Source organism: Macaca nemestrina, chromosome 6 (genome assembly GCF_043159975.1).
Source record: "Macaca nemestrina isolate mMacNem1 chromosome 6, mMacNem.hap1, whole genome shotgun sequence".
Taxonomy (NCBI): Eukaryota; Metazoa; Chordata; class Mammalia; order Primates; family Cercopithecidae; genus Macaca; species Macaca nemestrina.
In genome coordinates, this window is record NC_092130.1 from 710,613 (window position 1) to 733,325 (window position 22,713).

Below are 22,713 nucleotides of genomic sequence, written 5' to 3' on the forward strand. Positions count from 1 at the left end.
TGATCTCAGCTCACTGCAACCTCCCTCTCCTGGGTTCAAGCGATTCTCCTGCCTCAGCCTCCTGAGTAGATGCGACTACAGACGTGCACCACCACGTCCAGCTAATTTTTGTAATTTTAGTAGCGATGGGGGTTTCACTATGTTGGCCAGGCGGGTCTTGAACTCCTGACCTCAAGTGATCCGCCCACCTCAGCCTCCCAAGGTGCTGGGACTACAGGTGTGAGCCACCACACCCGGCCTGGGTATTTCACTTTCTAAGTGGACTGTATCTTTTACCAGTGTCAAACATCTGTGCTATGTTTAAATTTTTTTCTTGTATTATTTTTTAGGTGATATTACTATTGTAATTTCAACTTTCCTTTTTGCTTTCCTGCTAGACTGTCTTTGCCCATTCCTTTGTTTACAAACTTTTTCTGTGGTCTTGTTTTATTTTATCTCTAAATAAGTTACTAAAAATAAGTTGCTAGGCCAGGTGTGGTGGCTCACACCCGTAATCCCGGCACTGTGGGAGGCCAAGGCAGGAGACCAGGAGATTGAGACCAGCCTGGGCAACATGGCGAAACCCTGTCTCTACAAAAAATTTTAAAAAAATTAGCCAGGCATGGTGGTGCATACCTATAGTCCCAGCTACTTTGGAGGCTGAGGTGGGAAGATGGCTTGAGTCTGGGAGGTGGAGGTTGCAGTGAGCTAAGATCGTGCCACTGCACTCCATCCTGGGCAACAAAGCCAGACCCTGTCTAAAAAAGCAAAAAAAAAAACAACAAAAAAACTTGCTATATAGAAGCATTTAAAACAGTATCTGGATTATAAGTAGTAAGTGTTTGCTGCTTTCGTCGTTATTAAGAACTATGACAAGAAGTGTCACCTTTTCTGCCTCCAGATAAAATCTCCATTTTTAAGGGAAATTAAATTTGTCACATATATAGGAGTTAATAATTTGCTTTGACTTAGTTTTGTTCTCTTGTTTTCTGTTCCTATTAAATATGCTTTCTGTTTTATATTTGCTTCTGTGACTGGGTGATGCAGTTTTCTTTCTTTGTGTCCCCTCTAGTGGTTTGAACATTCTATGACCTATTTCTATATATGCTTAAACGTTTATAAACCATATATAGATATAAACTTTGAGAGAGGATCTAGCTCTGTCACCCAGGCTGGAGTGCAGTGGCAAATCATGACTCACTGCAGCCTCGACTTCCTGGGCTCAAGCTGGGCTCAAGTGATCCCCCCACCTCAGCCTCCCAAGCAGCTGAGACTACAGGCACGCACCATGCCAGGCTAATTTTTTAATTTTTCTGTAGAGCCAGGATCTTACTATGTTGCCCAGGATGGTCTTGAACATTTGGTCTCAAGCAGTGCTCCCTCCTTGGCCTCCCAAAGTGTTGGGATTACAGGTGTGAGCCACCTCACCCAGACTGTAAACTACATCTACACTTTTATATTTTTTCTTTAATGTCTAGAAGTGCTGGTCATTCCTGAATGAGACAAAATATTGATCATGCTTTTACTCCTCTTCCATTCCTTTCTACTCTTCCCCACCCAAACTTCCAGGTTTTGTTGAAGTCATGTGGAAGTTAAATTTCAGATGCTCTAACATAGAATCTTTTCACCTTCTATTTTAGGAATTGTGTCCTAGAAATTGCATTAAGCATCACAGATGCACTTGCAGCTGCTACAGCAATAATCACTCCTTTTGGTGGTTTTGTTCACCACCGTTTCTTGTGTTACATGTCTCATCATTTTATTTTGTTACGGGCTCATTTTGCTTGAAACGTCTCAAGTATTTTATTTCCACTATTGTTAATGAGCAGTATATTTTTTTCCGTTTATCTCTGAAGTTCTGTAAAACTTTCTTAGTTGAAAGGTATTTGTTCAAAAATGTAGCTGTAACCCTGGAGGAAGTGTAAATAGTGAGGAAGTGTAAATAGTGAGGAAGTAAGGACCGGGTAAGGAGGTAGAGAGCACTGTTGATGACTCACAGCCCTGACCCCTCACAGCAGAAAGCCAGTCGACAGGTAGTGGTGATATAAACAGGTAACTTAAGGAAGTTAAGAACCTGAAAAACCCCAAACAGAAGCCGTACAATTATTTCTCTGGGAAACAAGACCTGGAAGGATAGGGGAAAAGATGCAGAAGGGACACGGTTAGGAGATTGTTGCTTTTTATTACAGTGCTTTTTGTCAAATTTTACTCTTGAAACGTGAGCCTGCATTATTTTCATAAGAATAAGTTTCCAGTAACTCAAAGGGACTTCTTAGTCCTGGCCAATCTAGGATGTCAAGTCAGGTTTTAGGTGTGAGTAACTCAGCTGGCTTTTTGTTGGCTGTATTAAGAGAGATTAAACCACAGAAGAGCCCACAAAATCTCTCTCTCTCTCTGTCTCACAAACACACAAATACCTCTGTATGTGTGTTTCTGTGTGTGTGTGTGTGTGCGTGTGTGTGTGTAGCCAGCCCTTTCCCTGGTCAGGACCCTCCCTGACTTTTTTCTCCTTTCCTCTCAGGAGCTAAGCTTCAGCAGCATAGCAGAATGCTCCTTCAGCAGCATTCCCTGAGCTGACCATTTTGTTCCCACACAATGCCCCTGCCTGGCCCAGCCTACACTCATGTCCTTCATGAGTATCACCTGCCAGTTCTTGGACTCATATTTACTGCTCCCTGCAGGGCACACAGGGAGCCGGCCATCGCCTCTGCCACTCACCGCATGCTCCTAGACTCTCTGCTCCCTCTGGTCCCTGGACTCAGCCCAGCCTCTACAACCCACTCTGCTTCCTCTCCTTGAGGCTCCCCAGGGCCCTCCATCCTTCCCCAGGGACAATAAGTGGGCCTAACTCCTTTTGAAAAAATTGTTACAACTAAAAAAATGTATTTATATAAACTTAGGGGTGCAAGTGCAGTTTTGATACATGGATGTATTGCACAGTGAAGTGTAGGCTTTCAGTGTAACCATCACCCAGATAGTGTACGCCGTATCCATGAAGGAATTTCTCATCCGTCGTCCCCCTCCCATCTGCGCACCCTTCTGAGTCTCCAACGTCTATTATTCCACACTCTATGTTATCCTATTTTAATTTATTTTTTCAGTTTATTTTTATTGTAGATTGGCATTATAATTTTATATATTTATGGAGTACAAAGTGAGGTGATATATATCATATGCATATAATCATTGTATATATATTGCATAGGTATACACATAGACAATATGGGATGATTAAATCAAGCGAATTAATATATCCATCATCTCAAATTTTTTTTTTTTAATGATGGGAACACTTAAAAACTCCTCTTTTAGCAATTTTCAAATATACAATATATTGTTATTAACTACAAATACCATTATGTAAACAGACCCCTTGAACATATTCCTTCTATCTAACTGAAATTTTGTATTATTAGACCCACATCTCCCCCATCATCCCCCACCCAGTCCCTAGTAACTGCTATTTTCTACTGTCTGCTTCTATGAGTTAAACTGTTTTAGATTCCACATGTGAATGAAGCCATGCAATGTTTGTCCTCCTTGTGCCTGGCTTATTTCATATAGCACAATTTTATTCCAGGTTCATCCAATTGTTTCAAATGATAGAATTTCCTTCTTCCTATGGCTGAATAATATTCCATTATATATATATAATATATATTATATATGTTATATATTATATATTATATATTATATATGTTATATATTATATATAACATATATAATATTATATATTATATATGTTATATATATAATATATATGCCATATTTTCTTGATCAATTTATCTGTTGATAGACACTTGGGTTGATTCCATATTTTGGTTATTGTGAATAACACTGCAATAAACACAGATGCAGATATCTCCTCAACATACCGATTTCTTTGATTGCTGGATCATATGATAATCCTATTTTTAGTTTTTTGAGGAATTTCTATACTGTTTTTAATAATAGCTATAGTAATTTATATCCCCACCAACAGTGTAGAAAAATTCCATTTACTTTATATCTTCTCCAACACTTGTTATCTTTCATCTCCTTGAAAATAACCATTCGAACAGCTATAAAGTAATATCTCATTGTTGTCTTAATTTGCATTTATCTGATGATTAGCGAGGTTTAGCATTTTTTCACGTTCTTGGCCTTTTGTATGTCTTCTTTTGAGAAACATTGATTCAAGTCCTTTTTCCACTTTTAAATTGGGTTATCCTGTACTTTTGAGGTCATATCCAAAATATCATTTCCCAGACTAATGTGGAGTTTTCCTCTATGTTTTCTTCTAATAGTTTTATAGGTTCAGATCTTGTAATTAAGTCTTTAACCCATTTGGAGTTAATTTTGATATATGATGTGAGACAGGGGTCTAATTTTTTTTTTTTTTTTTTTTTTTTGCATGTGGATATTCAGATATCCTAATAGCCTTTATTAAAGGGACTAGTTTTTTTTTTAAAATTATGTATTCTTGGCACCTTTGTCCAAAATAAATTGACCATAAAATTGTGAGTTTATTTCTGGGCTCTCTATTCTGTTCCATTGGTCTACATGTCTATTTTTATGCCAGGACCATGGTGAATTACCATCATTTTGTAATACAGTTTGAAATCAATTATTGGGATGCCTTCAGCTTGGTTCTATTTGCTCAAGATTGCCTTGGATTTTGTCTTTTGTGATTCCATATACATTTTAGGGTATTTTTTCTATTTCTGTGAAAAAAAGACATTTCACCCATGAAGCCATTAGTCTTGGGCCTTTTTTTTTTTTTGGATGGAAGTTTTTTTTTTTTATTACTGATTCAATTTCCTCACTCATTCATTACTGGCCTACTCGGATTTTCTATTTTTTCATTATTCTGTCTTGGATGGTTGTGTGTTCAGGAATTTATCCATTTCTTCTAGGTTATTCAATTTTTAGCATATAATTTTTTATAACAGTCTCTCATGATTCTTTGTATTTCTGTGGTATCAATTGTAATGTCTCCTTTTTCATCCCTGATTTTATTTATTTTAGTCTTCTCTCTTTTTTTTTGTAGTTTGTCTTGCTAAAGGTATGTTGATTTTGTTTATGTCTTCAAAAAACTAAGCCTTTGTTTCATTGGCCTTTTGTATTTTTAGTCTCTATTTTACTTATTTCTGCTCTAATAGCAATTATTTCTTTTCTGCTGCTAATTTCGGATTTAGTTTTTCGTATTTTTCTAGTTCCTTGGGGTGCATATTAGGTTGTTTGTTTGTGGTCTTTCTTCTTTTTTTAATGTAGGTTTTTTGTTTGTTTGTTTGTTTGAGTCAGTCTCCCTCTGTTGTCCAGGCTGGAGTGCAGTGGCGGGATCTCGGCTCACTGCAACCTCTGCCTTCCAGGATTCTCGTGTCTCAGCCTTCCAAGTAGCTGGGATTACAGGCGTGTGCCACCATGCCCAGCTAATTTTTGTACTTTTAGTAGAGATAGGGTTTTGCCATGTTGGCTGAGCTGGTCTCAGACTCCTGGCCCCAGGTGATCCATCTGCCTCTGTCTCCCAAACTGCTACAATTATAGGCTTGAGCCACCACACATGGCTAATATACACGTTTGCTGCTATAAACTTCCCTCTTAGAACTGCTTAGAACTGCATCTCAGAGGTTTTGGTATGTTGTGTTTTCAATTTTACCTGTTTTAAGACAGTTTAAATTTGCTCTTTTAATTTTTTAATTGATCCACTGGTTGTTGAGGAGCATGCTGTTTAATTTCCATGTATTTATAAAGTTTACAAATCTCCTCCTGATGTTGATTTCTAGTTTTATACCATTATGGTTAGAAAATATACTTGAAATGATTTAGATCTTAAATTTGTTAAAGCTTTGTTTTGTGACCTAACATGATCTGTTCAGGAGACTGTTCCATGTGCTATTGAGACAGATGTGTATTCTGCAGATTTTGTCATGTTTGTTTGCTTGTTTTTGAGACAGAATCTTGCTTTGTCGTCCAGGGTGGAGTGCAGTGGTGCGATCTTGGCTCGCTGCAACCTCCACCTTTCAAGTTCAAGCGATTCTCGTGCCTCAGCCACCCGAGTAACTGGGATTACAGGAGTCACCACCATGCCCAGCAGATTTTTGTATTTTTAGTAGAGACGGGGTTTCGTCATGTTGGCCGGGATGGTCTCTAACTTCTGGGCTCTGTGATCCGCCTGCCTCAGCCTCCCAAAGTGCTGGGATGACAGGCGTGCACCACCGCGCCCGGCCTTGAGCAGCATGTGCTGTAAATGTCTGATAGGTTCATTTAGTCTAGTGTGTGGTTTAGATCTGTTTTCTTTGTTTATATCCTGTCTGATGATCTTGTCGTTGCTAAGGGCGTGAGGCTGAAGTCTCCCGCTATTGAGACTGAAGGGAAGCGCTGGGAAGGGAAGAGCGTGGTCCCTTTAAATGATACGGAAGAGGAAGGGAAGCCCCGGAAGAGGAGGGCGTGGCTAGGGCTCCACCCCCAGGATCGAGGTGTGGACAGGCCTTTCCCGCCCAAATGCTGCATTTCCCAAGACCACCCTGGCCTGCCACGCCCCCATCCTGTGCCTATAAAAACCTCCCAGGCCTGGCGGGCAGACACACAGGCGGCTGGACGTCTAGAGAAGCTGGCGGTGGAGGCTGACCACCAGCCGAAGCACCACGATGCAGAGTTTCGCGGGGCAGGTGGAGACGAGCCCAGGATGCTGAGCGGCCTGACTCCAGGGGAAAGCCTTCCCGCTCCATGTTGAGCTGGTTAACACAGGCCGCCTATATAGACTGCAAAACTACAAGAACACCCTGTAACACAGGTCCGCTGCGGCGTCCAGAGCTGTGAACACTGACCCCTAGACACTGCCTGGGCTCGGAGCCCCACGGCCTGCCGGTCTGTGTGCGCCCCCAGAGGTGTGAGTAGCGGGGCACCGAAGGAGTGAGCTGCAAGCCCTGCTTTGGGGACAAGGGAACTTTTCCCGTTTCACTATTATTGTATTGTGGTGCCGTATTATTTTATTGCCATCTCTTTTTAAATCTAATAATAATTGTTTATATATTTGCTTCAATGTTGGGTATACGTGTATTTACTGTTGTTATATCTTGTTGAATTGACCTCTTTATTATTATATAATGACTTTGTCTCTTTTTACAAAAGTCTAACTTATCTTACCTGAACTTAGCTACTCCAATTCTTGTTTCCCACTTAGGTGGAATATTATTTTCCATTCCTTCATTTTTCATTTATATGTGTCCTTACAGGTGATGGGAGTTTTTTGTGGGCAGCATATAGTTGGATCTTCAAAAAAAAAAAATCCCTTTAGCCACTCTGTGTCTTTTAATTGAAGCATTTAATCCATTTATATTCAAGGTTATTACTGAAAGGTAAGAACTTACCCCAGTCATTTTGTTAATTTCTGGTTGTTTTATAGATCCTTTGTTTCTTTTTATTAGTTCCATTTGTGATTTGTTGGTTTTCTCTAGTGATAAGCTTTGATTCCTTTTACTTTTCATTTGTGTATCTTTTGTAATTTTTTCTTTGTGGTTACTCTGGGATTTATATAAAAATCTTAAACTTTTAAACTGATACCACCTTAACTTTTGTGGCAAACGAATACTCTAGACTTTTCCTGTCTCATAATTGATAATCTTGTTGCTTCAATTTAGATCTTTCTATACTGTGTGTCCCTTAACAACTTATAGTTATCACTGATCGTTTTGACGTTTTATACTGGAGATCTGAAAGATTATATACCTCCATTTCAGTAATATAGTATTCTGAATTTGATTATTAATTTATGTCTACCAGTGAGGATTATACCTTCATATGTTTTCATGTCAGTAGTTGTTGTCCTTTCACTTCCAGGTGAAGCACTTTATTTTTATTTTTTATTTTTGAGACGGAGTCTCCCTCTGTTGTCCAGGCTGGAGTGCAGTGGCGGATCTCAGCTCACTGCAAGCTCCACCTCCCGGGTTGACGCCATTCTCCTGCCTCAGCCTCCCGAGTAGCTGGGACTACAGGTGTCCACCACTTCGCCCGGCTAATTTTTTGTATTTTTAGTAGTGATGGGGTTTCACCGTGTTAGTCAGGATGGTCTCCACCTCGTGATCCGCCCGCCTTGCCCTCCCAAAGTGCTGGGATTACAGGCGTGAGCCACCACACCAGGCCGATGAAGCACTTTCTTAAATGTTTCTTGTAAGGCCAGTCTTGTGGTGATGAATTCTCTCTGCTTTTTCTTGTCTGGGAAATACTTTATTTCTGAGGTATATCTCTGCTGGGTCTGTTATTCTTAGCTAACATTTTTCTTTTAGCACTTGGAATAAATCATCCCTTTCCCTCCTATTCTGCAATATTTCTGCTAAGAAATGCGCTGACAGTCTATTGTAGCTTTCCTTATGTGTAATTTGTTACTTTTCTCTTGCTGATTTTAGAACTCTCTCTTTGTTGTTGATTTCTGACAGTTTGAATATAATATACTTCAAAGATGATCATTTAGATTGAATCTATAAAGGGTCCTTTAAGATTTATGGATCTAGTCGTTCATATCTCTTCCAAGGCTTGGGCAGATTTCAGCTATTATTTTGTTAAATAAGCTTTCTGTGCCTTTCACCATCTCTTCTTCCTCTGGAACTCTCATAATGCAAAAGTTTCTTTGCTTAATAGTCATTTAAGTCCTGTAGGCTTTCTTTGTTCTTTTTCGTTTTTTTCCTCTTTCATTCTTCTGACTAGGTTACTTCAAAACACCTGTCTTTGAGTTTATAAATTCTTCCTTCTGTTTGATATAGCCTGTTGTGAAGCTCTCAGTTGCATTTTTTTGGTCATTGAATTCTTCAGTTCCAAGATTTCTATTTGGTTCTTTATGATTTCTATCTCTGTTGAATTTACTATTCAGGTCATAGCTTATTTTTTCATTTTGTTGTCTATCTGTATTCTGTTGCTTCTCACTGCATTTCTTAAGATCATTATTTTGAATTCCTTTTCAGGCAATTCATAACTTTCCATTTCTTTGGAGTCAATTACTGGAGAATTATTGTCCTCTTTCATTGACTTCATGTTTCCTTTTTCATGTTTCTTGTGTCGCTGCATTAATACCTGTGGATCTGGTGCAATGGTCGCCTCCTCTGATATTATAGAGTGGCTTTTGCAGGGAAAGTTTCGCCTGCAGATATGTCTTAGAGTGTCATTTGGGTAGGGTTCATGGGCTTTGGTTTTGAATGGACACAGTAGTCTCTCTGCAGTTTTTCAGCTGTAGTGGTCTAGGCTGCAGAAGTTTTTGCAGCTGGCCTGCCAGATCTGAATGGGGATCACCTGGGAGTTGTGTGCCTCACCAGTAAGTGCAGGGGCCAAGCTGCCTGTGATTGGAACCCCTTGGAAGCAACACCTGGCTGGTGAGTGTGCTGGTGGTACACTCCTATTATGCAAAAATTAGTTCTCTTGATGGTGTTGCGTAACTCTTGTAGTCTTTCTTCATTTTTATGCTTTTTCTTTTTGCTCTTCTGACTGGATAATTTAAAAAATTTCTGTGTTTGAGCTCATTAATTCTTTATTTGCCCTGATTGAGCCTGCTGTTGAAGTTTTCTGTTGACTTTTTTTTAGTTCAATCATTGTATTCTTAATCTCTAGGATTTATATTTGGTTTCTTAAAAATTGTTTCTATTCATTCACAGGAATTAACCTTCACTATTTAGTTTAGCCTGTGATTCTGGATGGGCCAACTGGTAGTGACCACAGGCAGGCAGAGCTTGGTGTTGAGTTCTCTGTCTGGGTGGGCTGACGCTTTTTCTCTGAGGTCGAGTGGGGCTGCTGGCTGGGCTCTACTGTCCAGCGAGACCACTGGCTGGGCCCTGCAATTATGTGGAACTGCTGACTGGACACTGCAGTTACCACTAATGAGGCCAGGTCACAGCATATATTCCCTGGCCAAGCAGTTTTGCTATTTGAGTTCTGCAGTTGGACAGGACTGCAGGATGGACCCAAAAGCGAGGCAGAATGTTGCTCAGGATGAACTAGACTAGAGGCTGTGCTCAGTAAAAATGGATGATACGGGCTTGCTCTCCAGCTTTGGGGTGAACTCTGCGGTTGGTTCAGACTGCTGTGTGGTGTCCTGTGTTGGGCAGGTCCAGCCCCTGTGCTCTGCAAAAACGTGTGGTGGCAGGTATCTCCCTGCTTGGGCAGAGCCTTGGGTGGGCTTTGTAGCTGGGTCAAGTGTCTGTTTGGTCTCTCATGTCAAGTACATGTGGCCCTTGTGCTTTGCCTAAAAGCACTGTGGTGGGAATTTTCATGCCCAAGTATGGCCTTGGCATGGGCTGTGAGGCTGGTCATGGAGGCTGGCCATCTAGGTACTCAAGCCAGTTTGAACAACTTCTGGGAGAAACTAGCTGAGGTTTGTGGGTGGATCCTGCCATTGGCTGGCACTTCTGACTGGGCACCACCACTGGCAGGAACACAGAGCTATCCCAACAATCCATGTTATCATCACTGTGACCTCTGCTTCACTTCTTTGTTTCTACCTGACCCAAGACAGTCTAGTCTTGCCTATACTTTCAATGTTCCCCATGAGGAAGGGCCACAGTGGTAGGCTTCCTGGGAAGCATTTTAGAATGCTAGGGAAGCTGGATGTCCACCTCTGGCCTTCTTCTCACTGTAGAAATTACGCATCAAAATGAATCTTCTCTGTGTGGTGCTGTGTGGACTTGGGGGAGGGGAAGGAGCAAAGTGGTCAAAGCAAGACCATACCTCTTACCCTTCTAATGTGGTTTTTATTTGGCCCTGTGTCCACATGGGTGTCTCAGGCTCGCTCCCAAGTTTTGGAGTTTCACAGAGGTGTTCTTGTCTGTGGATGGTTTCTAGTTGAACTTTCTGTTGGGGAGGAAGTGAAACATGGGACTTCCCGTTCTGCCGTCTTGCTGATACCGCCCTCTGGCCTAACTTCTGATTTGGGACCTATGACACAACTCCCTACCCACTACCCTAAGGGGAAAACTCAGAGGAAGGCCCCAGGAGGCAGGGTCCTTAGAGCCTCCAATAGCTCGTTTCTACAGAGATTTGACCCTGGCACTATCCTGGGTCTCAGTAACAGACACCAGGACCTGTGTTCCTGTCTATAGCTGCTTTGATTTGTTTTATTCACCTTTTTGTAATGAAAAGCAACATGGTGGTTGGAATTTTTGAGGGGAGTGGTTCATTATATTGGCACTCATTGATTCCATTTTGACTACCATTATTATGTAGTATTAACTTTTTCACTTACTGTTTCTTGTTCATAATATTTGTCCTTATTTACTTTGGGAGGTATAGTGAATGACATCCTTCAGTTATGATTAAAGATAATTGTTCTAATATTGGAAATGAGGGATTTTTTAAAAGCTTTGTTTCATTACTATTTGATGTGTGCTAACACTAGTTGAATCTCTGAAACTGTTTCACATTTCCTGATTTCAACTGCCAATATAATGAACTGAGACTCAGATGAATCATGTTTTTCATTAAACTTTTCATTTTGACATAATTGTACACTTAAAGCTGCTTTTTAAGTGAAACTAGTTTGCATTTTCTAGAGTTTTATTGTAAATTGAGTCAGACAATATCTTGAGAGGGAGTCTGTCTCTCTTTACTTGGAGTAATTTAAAAAACTGTTTTTTTAAAAGAATTTTACTTTAAGTTCTGGGATACATGTGCTGAACATGCAGGTTTGTTACATAGGTATACATGTGCCATGGTGGTTTGCTGCACCTATCAACCCATCATCTAGGTTTTAAGCCCCGCATGCATTAGATATTTGCCCTAATGCTCTCCCTCCCCTTTCCCCCTCCATCCCCCGAAAGACCCCGGTGTGTGATATTCCCCTCCCTGTGTCCATGTGTTCTCATTGTTCAACTCCCACTTATAAGTGAGAACATGCAGTGTTTGGTTCCTGTGTTAGTTTGCTGAAGATGATGTTTTCCAGCTTCATCCATATCCCTGCAAAGGACATGAATTCATTCCTTTTTATGGCTGCCACATTTTCTTTATTCAGTCTATCATTGATGGACATTTTGGTTGGTTCCAAGTCTTTGTTATTGTAAATAGTGCTGCAGTAAACATACATGTTCATGTGTCTTTATAGTAGAATAATTTATAATCCTTTGGGTATATACTCAGTAATGGGATTGCTAGGTCAAAAGGTATTTCTGGTTCTAGATCCTTGAGGAATCACCACACTATCTTACACAATGGTTGAATTAATTTACACTCCCACCAACAGTGTAAAAGCATTCCTATTTCCTCAGATCCTCTTTAGCATCTGTTGTTTCCTGACTTTTTAATGATTGCCATTCTAACTGGCATGAGATGGCATCTCATTGTGGTGTTGATTTGCATTTTTCTAATGACCGGTGATGATGAACTCTTTTTCATATATGCGTTGGCTGCATAAATGTCTTCTTTTTGCCCACTTTTTGTTGGGGTTGTTTTTGTTTTTTCTTGTAAATTTGTTTAAGTTCCTTGTAGATTCCGCATATTAGCTCTTTGTCAGAAGGATAGATTGCAAAAATTCTCTCCCATTCTGTAGGTTGCCTGTTCACTCTGATGATAGGTTCTTTTGCTATGCAGAAGCTCTTTAGTTTAATTAGATCTCATTTGTCAATTCTGGCTTTTGTTGTAACTGCTTTTGGTGTAATTGCTGTTGGTGTTTTAGCCATAAAGTCTTTGCCCAGGCCTCTGTCCTGAATGATATTGCCTAGGTTTTCTTCTAGGGTTTTTAAGGTTTTAGGTTTTAAGTTTAAGCCTTTAATCCGTCTTGAGTTAATTTTTGTATAAGATGTAAGCAAGGGGTCCAGTTTTTGTTTTCGCATATGGATAGCCAGTTTTCCCAGAACCATTTATTAAATAGGGAATCCTTTCCCTATTGCTTGTTTTTGTCCGAGTTGTCAAAGATCAGATGTTTGTAGATGTGTGTTTTTTTCTGGGGCATGTGTTCTGTTCCGTTGGTCTATATATCTGTTTTGGTACCAGTACCATGCTGTTTTTGTTATTGTAACCTTGTAGTATAGTTTGAAGTCAGGTAATGCAATGCTTCCAACTTTGTTCTTTTTGCTTAGGATTGCCTTGGCCATACAGGCTCTTATTAGGTTCCATATGAAATTTAAAGTAGTTGTTTCTAGTTCTGTGAGGAAAGTCAATGGTAGCTTGATGGGAGTAGCACTGAATCTATAAATTACTTTGGGCAGTATGGCCATTTCACGATATTGATTCTTCCTGTCCATGAGCATGGAATGTTTTTTTCATTTGTTTTTGTCCTCTCTTATTTCCTTGAGCAGTGGTTTGTAGTTCTCCTTGAAGAGGTCCTTCATGTCCCTGATAAGTTGTATTCCTAGGTATTTTATTTTCTTTGTAGCAGTTTTGAATGATAGTTCACTCATGATTTGGCTCTCTGCTTATTTTTGGTGTATAGGAATGCTGGTGATTTTTTTTTAAAATTATACTTTAAGTTCTGGGCTACATGTACAGAACGTGCAGTTTCATTACATGGGTATACACATGCCATGGTGGTTTGCTGCACCTATCAACCCGTCACCTACATTAAGTATTACTCCTAATGTCATCCCTCCCCTAGTCCCCCACCCCCCAACAGGTCCCGGTGTGTGATGTTCCCCTCCCTATGTCCATGTGTTCTCATTGTTCAACTCCCACTTATGAGTGAGAACATGCAGTGTTTGGTTTTCTGTTCTCCTGATAGTGTGCTGAGAATGATGGTTTCCAGCTTCATCCATGTCCCTGCAAAGGACATGAACTCATCCTTTTTTTATGGCTGCATAGTATTCCATGGTGTATATGTGCCACATTTTTTTTATCCGGTCTATTATTGATGGACGTTTGGGTTGGTTCCAAGTCTTTGCTATTGTGAATAGTGCTGCAATAAACATACATGTGCATCTTTATAATAGAATGATTTATAATCTTTGGGTATATACCCAATAATGGGATTGCTGGGTCAAATGGTATTTCTAGTTCTAGATCTTTGAGGAATCACCATACTGTCTTCCACAATGGTTGAACTAATTAACACTCTCACCAACAATGTAAAAGTGTTTCTATTTCTCCACATCCTCTCCAGCATCTGTTGTTTCCTGACTTTTTAATGATCGCCATTCTAACTGGCATGAGACAGTATCTCATTGTGGTTTTGATATGCATTTCTCTAATGACCAGTGATGAGCAGTTTTTCATATGTCTGTTGGCTGCATAAAAGTCTTCTTTTCAGATGCGTCTGTTCCTATTATTTGCCCACTTTTTGATGAGGTTGTTTGTTTTCTTCTTGTAAATTTGTTTAAGTTCTTTGTAGATTCTGGATATTAGCCCTTTGTCAGATGGATAGATTGCAAAATTTTTCTCCCATTCTGTAGGTTGCCTGTTCACTCTGATGATAGTTTCTTTTGCTGTGCAGAAGCTCTTTAGTTTAATTAGATCCCATTAGTCAATTTTGGGGTTTGTTTTGTTTTGTTTTTTTAATTATATTTTAAATTCTAGGGTACATGTGCACAACATGTAGGTTTGTTACATAGGTATACATGTGCCATGGTGGTTTGCTGCACCCAACAACTCGTCATTTACATAGGTATTTCTCCTAATGCTATCCATCTCCCAGCTCCCTACCCCCCGACAGGCCCCAGTGTGTGATGTTCTCTGCCCTGTGTCCAAGTGTTCTCATTGTTCAATTCCCACCTATGAGTGAGAATATGTGGTGTTTGATTTTCCGTCCTTGTGATAGTTTGCTGAGAATGGTGGTTTCCAGCTTCATCCATGTCCCTGCAAAGGACATGAACTCATCCTTTTTTATGGCTGCATAGTATTCCATGGTGTGTATGTGCACATTCTCTTTATCCAGTCTATCATTGATGGACATTTGGGTGGGTTCCAAGTCTTTGCTATTGTGAATAGTGCCACAATAAACATAAAGTGTATGCATGTATCTTTATAGTAGCATGACTTGCAATTCTTTGGGTATATACCCAGTAATGAGATCGCTGAATCAAATGGTATTTCTAGTTCTAGCTCCTTGAGGAATCGCCACACCGTCTTCCACAATGGTTGAACAAATTTACACTCCCAACAGTGTAAAAGTGCTCCTATTTCTCCACATCCTCTTTAGCATCTGTTGTTTCCTGACTTTATAATGATCACAATTCTAACCAGCCTGAGATAGTATCCAATGACTTTCTTCACAGAGTTGGAAAAAACTACTTTAAAGTTAATATGGAACCACAAAAAAGCCTGCATAGCCAAGACAATCGTAAGCAAAATGAACAAAGCTGGAGGCATCATGCTACCTGACTTCAAACTATACTACAAGGCTACAGTAACAAAAACAGCATGGTACTGGTACCAACGCAGATATATAGACCAATGGAACAGAACAGAGGCCTCAGAAATAACACTACACATCTACAACCACTTGACTTTTGACAAACCTGACCCAAACAAGCAATGGGGAAAGGATTCCCTATTTAATAAATGGTGCTGGAAAAACTGGCTAGCCATATGTAGAAATCTGAAACTGGGTCCCTTCCTTACACTTTATACAAAAATTAATTCAAGATGGATTAAAGACTTAAATTTTAGACCTAAAACCATAAAAATCCTAGAAGAAAACCTAGGCAATATCATTCAGGACATAAGCATGGGCAAAGACTTGATGACTAAAACACCAAAAGCAATGGCAACAAAAGCCAAAATTGAGAAATGGGATCTAATTAAACAAAAGAGCTTCTGCACAGCAAAAGAAACCACCATCAGAGTGAACAGGCGACCTACAGAATGGTAGAAAATTTTTGCAATTTAGTCGTCAGACAAAGGACTAATATCCAGAATCTACAAAGAACTTAAACAAATTTACAAGAAGAAAACAAGCAACCCCATCAAAAAGTGGGCAAAGGATATGAACAGACACTTCTGAAAAGAAGACATTTATGCAGCCAACAGACACATGAAAAAAATGCTCATCATAACTGATCATCAGAGAAATGCAAATTTTGTTTTTTGTTGCCATTGCTTTTGGTGTTTTAGAGATAAAGTCTTTGCCCTTGCCTACATCCTGAATGGTATTGCCCAGGTTTTCTTCTGGGATTTTTATGGTCCTAGGTCTTATGTTTAAGTCTTTGATCCATCTTGAGTTAATTTTTGTATAAGGTGTAAGGAAGGGGTCCAGTTTCAGTCTTCTGCGTATGGCTAGCCAGTTTTCCCAAGACCATTTATTAAACAGGGAATATTTTTTCCATTGCTTGTTTGTCAGGTTTGTCAAAGATCAGTTGGTTTTATATGTGTGATGTTATCTCCCAGGCCTCTCTGTTCTCTGTTCCATTGGCCTAAGTGTCTGCTTTGGTAACAGTACCATGCTGCTTTTGTTACTGTAGCCTTGTAGTATAGTTTGAAGTCAGGTAGCATGATGCCTCCAGCTTTGTTCTTCTTGCCCAGGATTGTCTTGGCTATGTAGGCTCTTTTTTGGTTCCATATGAAGTTTAAAGTAGTTCTTTCCAATTCTGTGAAGAAAGTCAGTGGTAGCTTGATGGGGATAGCATTGAATCGATAAATTAGTTTGGACAGTGTGGCCATTTTCACGATATTGATTCTTGCTATCCATGAGCATGGAATGTTTTTCCATTTGTTTCCTGTCTTATTTCCTTGAACAGTGGTTTGTAGTTGTCCTTGAAGAGGTCCTTCACATCCCTTGTAACTTGGATTCCTGGGTATTTTATTCTCTTAGTAGCAGTTGTGAATAGGAGTTCACTCATGATTTGGCTGTTTGTCTATTATTGGTGTATAGGAATGCTTGTGAATTTTGCACATTGATTTTGTATCCTGAGACTTTGCTGAAGTTGCTTATCAGCTTAAGGAAATTTTGGGCTGAGACGATGGGGTTTTCTAAATATACAATGATGTCATCTGCAAACAGAGACAATTTGGCTTCCTCTTTTCCTATCTGAATACCCTTTCTTTCTTTCTCTTGCCTGATTGCCCTGGCCAGAACTTCCAATACTATGTTGAATAGGAGTGGTGAGAGAGGGCATCCTTGTCTTGTGCCAGTTTTCAAAGGGAATGCTTTCAGTTTTTGCCCATTCAATATGATATTGGCTGTGGGTTTGTCATAAATACCTGTTATTATTTTGAGATATGTTCCATTGATACACAGTTTATTGAGAGTTTTTAGCATGAAGGGGTGTTGAATTTTGTCGAAGGCCTTTTCTGCATCTATTGAGATAATCATGTGGATTTGTCATTGGTTCTGTTTATGTGATGGATTACGTTTGTTGATTTGGAATGCTGGTGATTTTTCCATATTGATTTTGTATCCCGAGACTTCGCTGAAGTTGCTTATCAGCTTAAGGAGATTTTTGGGCTGAGACAATGGGGTTTTCTAAATATACAATAATGTCATTTGCAAACAGAGACAATTTGATTTCCTCTCTTCCTATCTGAATACCCGTTATTTCTTTCTCTTGCCTGATTGCCCTGGCCAGAACTTCCAATACTATGGTGAATTGGAGTGGTGAGAGAGGGCATCCTTGTCTTGTGCCGGTTTTCAAAAGGAATACTTCCAGCTTTTGCCCATTCAGTATGATATTGGCTGTGGGTTTGTCATAAATAGCTCTTATTATTTTGAGATATGTTCCATCAATACCTAGTTTATTGAGAGTTTTTAGCATGAAGGGGCGTTGAATTTTATTGAAGGCCTTTTCTGCATCTATTTAGATTATCATGTGGTTTTTGTCATTTGTTCTCTTTATGTGTTGATTGCGTTTATTGATTTGCATATATTGAACCAGGCTTGCATTCCAGAGATGAAGCCCACCTGATCATGGTGGATAAGCTTTTTGACATGCTGCTGGATTCTGTTTGCCAGTTTTTGTTGAGGATTTTTGCATAGATGTTCATCAGGCATATTGACCTGAAATTTTCCTTTTTTATTGTGTCTCTGCCTTATTTTGGAATCAGGATGATGCTGGCCTCATTCCTTCTTTTTCTATTGTTTGGACTAGTTTCAGAAGGAATGGTACCAGTTCCTCTTTGTACCTCTGGTAGAATTGGTCTGTGAATCTGTCTGGTCCTGGGCTTTTTTGTTGTTGTTGGTAGGCTATTAATTACTGCCTTAACTTCAGAACTTGTTATTGGTCTATTGAGGGATTCGATTTCTTCCTGGTTTAGTGTTGGGAGGGTGTGTGTGTCCAGAAATTTGTCCATTTCTTCTAGATTTTCTAGTTTATTTGCATAGAGGTGTTTATAGTATTCTCGGATGGTAGTTTGTATTTCTGTGGGGTCAGTGGTGATATCCCCTTTATTATTTTTTATTGTGTCTACTTGATTTTTCTCTCTTTTCTTCTATATTAGTCTAGCTAGTGGTCTATCTATTTTGTTAGTCTTTTCACAAAAGATTAACTCCTGGATTCATTGATTTTTTGAAGGGTTTTTCATGTCTCTATCTCCTTCAGTTCTGCTCTGATATTAATTATTTCTTATCTGCTGCTAGCTTTTGAATTTGTTTGCTCTTGCTTCTCTAGTTCTTTTAATTGTGAGTTAGAGTGTCAATTTTACATCTCTTCCACTTTCTGATGTGGGCATTTAGTGCTATAAATTTTTCTCTTAACGCTGCTTTGGCTGTGTCCCCGAGATTCTGGTATGTTGTGTCTTTGTTCTCATTGGTTTCAAATAACTTTGTTATTTCCGCCTTGATTTTGTTATTTACCCAGTAGTCATTCATGAGTAGCCTGTTCGGTTTCCATGTAATTGTGTGGTTTTGAGTGAGTTTCTTAATCCTGAGTTCTAATTTGACTGCAGTATGGTCTGAGAGACTGTTCTGATTTCCATTCTTTTGCATTTGTGGAGGAGTGTTTTACTTCCAATTACGTGGCCAATTTTAGAATAAGTACTATGTGGTGCTAGGAAGAATGTGTATTCTGTTGATTTTGGGTGAAGAGTTCTGTAGATGTCTATTAGGTCTGTTTGGTCCAGAGCTGAGTTCAAGTCCTGAATATCCGTGTTAATTTTCTGTCTCGTTGATCTATCTAATATTGACGGTGGGGTGTTAAAGTCTCCCACTATTATTATGTGGGAGTCTAAGTCTCTTTGTAGGTCTCTAAGAACTTCTTTTATGAATCTGAGTGCTCCTGTATTTGGTGCATGTATATTTAGGATAGTTAGCTCTTCTTATTGCATTGATTCCTTTACCGTTATGTAATGCCCTCACTTGTCTTCGTTGCTTTAAACTCTGTTTTATCAGAGATTAGGATTGCAACCCCTGCTCTTTTTGCTTTCCATTTGCTTGGTAAATATTCCTCTATCCCTCTCTTTTGAGCCTATGTGTGTCTTTGCATGTGAGCTGGGTCTCCTGAATATAGCACACTGATGGATCTTGACTCTATCCAGTTTGCCAGTCTGTGTCTTTCAATTGGGGCAGTTAGCCCATTTCCATTTAAGGTTAATATTGTTATGTGTAAATTTGATCCTGTCATCATGACGCTAGCTGGTTATTTTGCACATTCCTTGATGCAGTTTCTTCACAGTGTTGTTGGTCTTTATATTCTGGTGTGTTTTTGCAATGGCTGGTACCAGTTTTTCCTTTCCATATTTAGTGCTTCCTTCAGGAGCTCTTGTAGGGCAGGATTGGTGGTGACAAAATCCCTCAGCATTTACTTGTCTGTAAAGGACTATATTTCTTCTTCACTTATGAAGGTTAGTTTGGCTGGATATGAAATTCTGGGTTGAAAATTTTTTTAAGAATGGTGAATATTGGCCCCCACTCTCTTCTGGCTTGTAGGGTTTCTGCAGAGAGATCCACTGTTAGTCTGATGGGCTTCCCTTTGTAGGTAACCTGACCCTTCTCTCTGGCTGCCCTTAATATTTTTTCCTTCATTTCAACCTTGGTGAATCTGACAATTATGTGTCTTGGGGTTGTTCTTCTTGAGGAGTATCTTAGTGATTTTCTCTGTATTTCCTGAATTTGAATGTTGGCCTGTCTTGCAAGGTTGGGGAGGTTCTCCTGAATAATATTCTGAAGTGTGTTTTCCAACTTGGTTCCATTTTCCCTGTCACTTTCAGGGACCCTGATCAAGCATAGGTTTGGTCTTTTCACATAGTCCCCTATTTCTTGGAGGCGTTGTTTGTTCCTTTTCATTCTTTTTCTCTAATCTTGTTTTAATGCCTTATTTCAGTAAGTTGTTCTTCAGTCTCTGATATCCTTTCTTCCTCTTGATCTATTTGGCTATTGATGCTTGTGTATGCTTCACGAAGTTCTCGTGCTGTGATTTTCAGCTCCATCAGGTCATTTATGTTCTTCTTTAAACCGATTATTCTAGTTAGCAGTTCCTATAAGCTTTTGTCAATGTTCTTAGCTTCATTGCATTGGGTTAAAACATGCTCCTTTACCTCAGAGGAATTTGTTATTACCCATCTTCTGACGCCTACTTCTGTCAATTCGTCAATTCTGTCAAACTCATTTTCTGTCCAATTTTGTGGCCTTGCTAGAGAGGAGTTACGGTCATTTGGGGAAGAAACATTCTGGTTTTTGAAATTTCCAGCAATTTTGAGCTGGTTTTTCCTCAGCTTTGTGGATTTACCTACCTTTGATCTTTGAGGCTGATGACCTTTGGATGGGGTTTTTGTGGGGGGGACCTTTTGTTGATGTTGATGTTACTGCTTTCTGTTTGTTAGATTTTCTTCTAACAGTCAGGCCTCTTTTCTGCGTGTGCTGCAGTTTGCTGGAGGTTCACTCCAGAACCTATTTGCCTGGGTATCACCAGTGGAGGCTGCAGAACAGCAAAGACTGCTGCCTGCTCCTTCCTCTGGAAGCTTCATCTTAGAGGGCCACTGGCCTGAGGCCAACCAGAGCTCCCCTGTATGAGATGTCCGTCAACCCCCGTTGGGAGGTCTCTCCCCGTCAGGTGGCACAGGGGTCAGGGACCCACTTGAGGAGGCAGTCTGTCCCTTAGCAGAGCTCGAGCACTGTGCTGGAAGAACCCTCCCTGTCAGCATCTGCTGCTGTCTGCAGAGCCAGCAGGCAGGAACGTTTACGTCCACTGAAACTGCGCCCACAGCCACCCCTTCCCCCAGGTGCTCTGTCCAAGGGAGATGGGGGTTTTGTCTAAGCCCCTGACTGGGACCGCTGCCTTTCTTTCAGAGATGCCCTGCCCAGTGAGGAGGAATCGAGAGACACAGTCTGGCCACAGCCTCTTTGCCGTGCTGTGTGGAGTTCCGCCCAGTCCAAACTTCCAGGCCTCCTTAGCACTGTCAGGGGAACACCGCCTACTCAAGCCTCAGTGATGACAGATGCCCCTCCCCGCACCAAGCTCCATCGTCCCAGGTCAGCTCCAGACTGCTGTGCTGGCAGCGAGAATTTCAAGCCAGTGGTTCTTAGCTTGCTGGGATCTATGGGAGTGGGACCTGTTGTGTGTGCCCACTTGGCTCCCTGGCTTCAGCCCCCCTTCCAGGGGGTGAACAGTTCTGTCTCACTGTGGTTCCAGGCGCCACTGGGGTACGAAAAAAAAAGCCTGCAGCTAGCTCGGTGTCTGCCCAAACAGCCACCCGGTTTTGTGCTTGAAACCCAGGGCCCTGGTGGTGTAGGCACATGAGGGACTCTCCTGTTCTGTGGATTTGCAAAAACTGTGGGAAAAGCATAGTGTCTGGGCCAGACAGCACAGTCCCTCACAGCCTCCCTTGGCTGGCGGAGGGAGGCCCCCCACTCCTTGCACTTCCTGGGTGAGGCAACGCCCCACCTTGCTTCTGCTTGCACTCCATGGGCTGCACTCACCGCCTCACCAGTCCTCATGACATGAACAGGGCACCTCAGTTGGAAATGCAGAAATCACCTGCCTTCTGCGTTGGTCTCGCTGGGAGCTGCAAGCCGGAGCTGTTCCTATTCAGACATCTTGCCGGATCCTTCCAGTGTTTTTCTTTATCGTAAAATTAAATTTAACTATGGAACACTTCATGGATGTGCACGTCCTCCTTGTGCAGGGGCCACACTAATCTCTGTATCATTCCAGTTTTAGTAAACGTGCTGCCGAAGCAAGCACTACTGGGAATAATTGCTGTGAGATTTCATGATTTTGTGTGTATAAAATAGCTTATTCTTTTTTGTTTCTGAGTGGCACTTTATTTGCATGGATATGTCATAATTTGTTCATCAACTGGTGAGCTTTGTGTTGTTTTCAAATTTTGGCTGTTACAAATAAAGCTGCTATGAACATTCACATATTTCCTTTTCTCTTGGAAAAATAATTAGAAGGCCATGCTGGATCATATGGTTAGTGACTGTTTAACTTTTAAGGAAACTACTGAACTGTTTTCCAAAGTGACTACGTTATTTGACATTCCCATGAGCAGTGCATGACAGTTTCCCTCCTTCCACATCCTCACCAGCGCTTGCTATGGTCAGTCTTTGTAATTTTAGCCACTCTAATAGATGGTAATGGTATGTTGTTGTGGTTTTAGTTTGCATTTCCTTAATATTTAATGACATTGAGTATCTCTTCATGTGCTTATTTTTCATCTGTATATCTTCTTTGTTGACAGGTTTTATCAGTAATGATGGTGGCTTTATAAAACTCTTGCTCTGTATGTATTGAAATGATCATATGGTTTTCTTTTTTACTTTATTAATGTGCTGAATTACACTGGCTGATATTTAAATATTAAACCAACCCTGCATTTGTGGGACAAACTACACTGAGTAGTTATATGTCATCTTTAAATAAATTGTTTAGTTTCATTTGCTAAAATTTTATTTAGAATTTTTGTGTCTATGTTAAT

The 22,713-nt window shown here is 40.3% G+C and overlaps 1 non-coding gene across 1 annotated transcript; it reads right to left on the reverse strand.

The window, feature by feature from the left end:
* Positions 1-21,873: 21,873 nt before the first annotated feature.
* LOC112427118 (U6 spliceosomal RNA) lies at positions 21,874-21,977 on the reverse strand. The gene has a single exon (XR_003018594.2). It is a non-coding gene; the product is annotated as a U6 spliceosomal RNA (small nuclear RNA).
* Positions 21,978-22,713: the final 736 nt, after the last annotated feature.